Source organism: Rosa rugosa, chromosome 1, assembly GCF_958449725.1.
Source record: "Rosa rugosa chromosome 1, drRosRugo1.1, whole genome shotgun sequence".
In the NCBI taxonomy this organism is placed as follows: Eukaryota; Viridiplantae; Streptophyta; class Magnoliopsida; order Rosales; family Rosaceae; genus Rosa; species Rosa rugosa.
Window position 1 is genome coordinate 23556188 of NC_084820.1, and position 4570 is coordinate 23560757.

Genomic DNA, 4570 nt, shown 5'->3' on the forward strand with positions numbered 1-4570 from the left:
TGTTCTTTCGATGAGGATGATGTCCACAAAAAAGGGGGTTATCATTGAATTTTTGAAGTCAACCTACATCAATTTTCCAAGAGCTACACTAGATAGATGATATCATTTTCTACTAGACTACCACCCGGTAATTGGGGTATATATATACACAAGGCTACTGTTTTAAAGACATACAACAGTCGCACCAACATTACACTCCTAAGTAGTTAGCTAGATTTGTGCAGAGTTGGGGAAAGACCCGATCTTCAGTCAGGAAACTTGTTCATTCCATCTTCTCATTCATCCTTCTCATCTGCATCAGAAATTATAATAATTACAACATTAGAATTACATACTAATAAGAAAGGAAGTTCACTTCTCTACAGAATACATGCAAACGCAATTAATCATGCTAAAAATGGCTACCTTCATTAAGGTCAGAATGAATCACTAATTACAGCCCAAACTTCTAGTATTATCATATACTCATCATATAACAATATGACATACCTACTGGCATCACAATCATTGCCTTTTTCCTCATCCTTCTCAATCTACGACTGCATAAAGAAATGAGCATTTACTTACAAAATTAATTAACTAAACAAAGTATATGTCTTTTGTTTTCCTTTTTCAAGTAGGTAAAGCCAAAAAAGTAAAATAGGAGTCCACATAAGAAACAGCAGTAGGAAAATACTGCAAACAACAGGACCACAATAATTGCTCTAAAGGATTTGGCAAATCTTACTATTTGTCGAGCAAGCGGATAAAAGCGAAAACACAAAGACTTAAAGGGATCAAGACATGCTTGTGAAAGACCAGATCACCATGCCATGCCTTCTCAATCATGTTGGCACCTCCAACTACAATGAGGCCAAAGAAAACCAGAAAGCAAAGACATGATTGCCAATACAACTGTGACTACAACTGCATCTGCAAATAATGTTGTGAAAGCCCCTGCACATAAAAATTAATAAAGAAAATCAAGCATTAGCAAACAACAAATAGCACCATATTTCTGCTTTAAATGACCAAAATGTTCAAGCTCATAACATTTTAGAAAGACAGCTATACAGGCTCAAGCTCATAGCATTTTCAAAACATTTACATGTATACTTTACAGTCTTGTCGAAGCTTCCATTTACTAAGAGGTTCAACTTGGGGATCCCTGCCATGTCGTTAATGGGGGCATCATGCACAACAACAGTCATTGTTTGGCTAGTAGCCAAGGACCACATTTTAGTAGCCAATGATATGAGTCTGTGACAACATGCTACAGAATTCATGACTAGTATGCCAGGAACCAGGTTGGATTTATTTATTTTATTTTTTTATTTTTAAGGACAACAAGATTGTTACCTGGTTTTGTACTTTGGTTAATGTACTTCTGATTTCAACCATTAAGGTCCTGTAGTTTAGTTACACTTACTATCAACTTCAATGGATTGAAATGATAGACATTACCTTTGATCACCTTATGTTCTGATCTTACATTCTTACCTCAAAACCACCAAGTTGGACTCTTTTTACATTTTTACATCTCTTCATGTGATGGATATAACAAATTGAAGTTGGTTGCGAGCTTAACTAAACTATGAGACCTTGATTGCCAGAATTACAAGGACTACAAATGTCATTAGGCCAAAACATAGTATTTTAGTAACTTTTTGAAATTACCTAGAGTATAGACCAGGCAGATAACAAAAGGTACCCGACAGTTAGCAATACGCCACCCTTTACCCAATCTCTTTCTGATGTAGTGGATAGAACTGTTGGGCCCTTATAGAGAACCACTACAAGAGCACCTGATATTGACACTAAAGTACCCATGACTTTGGCTTGAGTGTTGGTGCTTCTCAAACTCAGCCTTTCCGTCCTATTAATTGAGGCATCCACAAATGCACACCCAATTACATTAAAAGCTGCTTACAATAAGAGAAACAAGAACTAATGCATAAAAAAATATCTGTTTTAATCAATCAAAGAATAAAACAGTAAGCTAAATTAGAAGCTCTGGTCTATTAGTTGGTGGCATGCACTAAACCAGGTAGAAGATATTATGATTCTATGGTACAGGTTCACAAAAATTAGAAGAAAAGCAAGTGATATTAACCTGAAGATGATGGCAAGTATGAATGTTAAAGCCGGAGTGAGGTTGCTCATAGCTGAAGCAAGAGTTGGCCAACCCCGTTCTGCTGTAGGACCAAAAACAGAGCTATTAAAAAATGAATGAAATAATAGAGGAACACATGAAATGCAACATAGTTAATATGAATGCAGTAAGCTATAGAAAGATGATTCAATAGAATAGACACCTACAATTTCTTGGTCATGTGAGGCAAGAATGGAGTATAAAGTTAAACAGAAGTTCTTGGTCTCGTTCACCTAAACAGAAGTTTTCTTCTCCTCTTTCAACCCTGGAACAGGATCTGAAGTTCCTTAGTTTTCTTTAGCTTTCCTCAGAGCTTCTCCCAACCCCAACACAATGAATATGTTTATTAGAGTGAGAAGTGACTCAGCCTCACCATGTAGCCAATCAACATTCGCCAAGGGCGTGCCGTAGCTGTAGTTCACCTTTGCTGTTGAGCCACATAGTCAAAGCAAACAGAGAAGACCTACATCTCAGCAATGTATTATGCTGAGAATTCATGAGTTCCTAATTCATGCTGAAGAAGACAATGAACCCAAGACTTTGTATGTTTCAAAGGATAAAGTCCACAACTCCAAAAAAAAAAAAGTACAGAAGCACCATAATAATACAAATCTACCATCCAATAAGATCACAACAGAAGCAGGGGGAAAAACTACAAAGTATAAACCACCATGACCATTTAACCAACACATCAAAACAAATTCCCCAGACTGTTAGTTTGGAGGACAACGCATCTATGACACTTGCACTAAATCAAGTCAAGAAGAGGCAACAATAAGCTCAATGAGACTCAAGAACAAGTATCACACTCATTGACAATAGTTCTGTCTTTAGATTGTAAGTCATACAGTAGTTATGTTCTCCATTTTAACTTCTTTAACCTTTCGTGGATAATTCACCATTCAAATTCAACTAAAATACACCATTCTAAATCACCATAACTTGGAAAAACAAACTGGTATTCTATACATCCACACATGTCACTTCATCAAATTAAAATGCAATCAAAACAAAACAGAAAATACAAACTTGCGGACCCAGAATATTCGAGCAATAAAAACACTTACTTCCATTGTGGTGGTGAACTCCAACCTTGGCAAGCATCGCATAGTACTCGATCTCCGACTTTCTCAGAGAAGGGCAATTGTTCGAGATTATAATCAGCTTCCCTGCAATTCACCCACATCGAAAAATCCCACATCGAAGATTCAAAACCCAAATCACAGAAATGACAAAGATTGAAAATTTGGGTCAAAGAATCAGAGAGATAGATACTACCTTTGGAGCTACGGAGAGTGTTGATGATGGTCTTGTAGCCCAGAGGTTCATGACGAGAGCGAGCCTGTTGTTGATAGACTCATGGGTCTTCTTGGTTTTCTTCACAGCCACCATGGTTGAATCTAGAGCTCTGTTTTCTTCTTCTTCTTCCTGTGTCGCCGAGACCCAGAAACAACAAGAGCTTTTGGAGGCACCAGTTAGGATTTTGGTATTAATATAAGAGCGTGAGCGGGTAAGGTTTTAGGGTATGGCGGACAGAAAATCAAACACCGGTGGCGGTCGAGTGCCGGCAGAGAAGGAGGGGGAGAAGGAAGAGGAGGAGATGGAGGAGGTCGGGTGCTGGTCAGGTGAAAGAGTTGTTGCAGAGAAGAGAGAGAGAGGACCTACGCTGGTGGCGGTCGGAGAATTAGCTCGAGGTCAGGTCGGAGAACGAGCTCCAGGCAGCTCTCCGAGCTGAGGTCGGGGGCGCGGGTCAGGTTGGAGAAGGAGCTGAGGTCGGGGACGCGAAGAAGGAGGCAAATAAAAGTGAGAGTTTATCAATTCGGGTTCGAAAGTTTCAGACAAAATGACCAAGTGTTGGGGGGAATGAAAATTTGGTCCCCGCGCCTCTCAAACTTTTTAAGTTAGTCCCTCCGCGTTTTTTCAAAATTTTTGAACGAGACTTTACACATCGGTTAATTTAACGACCGATGTTTATAATCACAATAGAAATCGATATTTCATAAACCGATGTTAGGATGTATTTTTTACATCGCGTGCAATTCCGACCGATTTAATAGTGGTGATGTCTGATGGCATAATTCTAGTAGTGATACATCAAACCCATAAACATAATAACATCAAGCGAAAGAGAGGAATAGTGGAGAAAGTGGTTGGTTATCAAACTAGCTCCCCTTGATGCAAAACTAGTGAGAAATGTTTCAAAGTATGGAAATTTCGGTTCTTTCAAACCCAAATCGTCATACAAATCCACAAAACTCTTAGAAACTATGAAGAATAAAGGCTTGAATGTATGAAAACAGAAGTTGTGATTGATCAAAGATGTATAGACTCTTCGGTTTTAGAACAAAAACCAAGAAGCTATACACTTTTCTCTACACAAAAGCTAAAAACTATGAACTACATGATGAAGAATTAAGGAAAATGGAGAGAGAAAGGAGA

General features: G+C 38.4%; 1 long non-coding RNA gene across 7 annotated transcripts; it reads right to left on the bottom strand.

Moving 5' to 3' along the window:
- Positions 1 to 4004, bottom strand: LOC133724317 (uncharacterized). 7 transcript variants are annotated; one of them, XR_009853605.1, is made up of 7 exons: positions 3410 to 4004; positions 3199 to 3300; positions 2299 to 2645; positions 2093 to 2174; positions 728 to 936; positions 490 to 539; positions 1 to 292 (listed from the first exon to the last, which is right to left on the bottom strand). It is a non-coding gene; the product is annotated as an uncharacterized LOC133724317 (long non-coding RNA). The 7 variants fall into 7 exon arrangements; XR_009853608.1 differs by lacking the exons at positions 1 to 292; positions 490 to 539; positions 728 to 936 and adding an exon at positions 943 to 1901; XR_009853609.1 differs by lacking the exons at positions 1 to 292; positions 490 to 539; positions 728 to 936 and adding an exon at positions 943 to 1855 and having other exon boundaries at positions 2299 to 2553; positions 3410 to 4003.
- Positions 4005 to 4570: the final 566 nt, after the last annotated feature.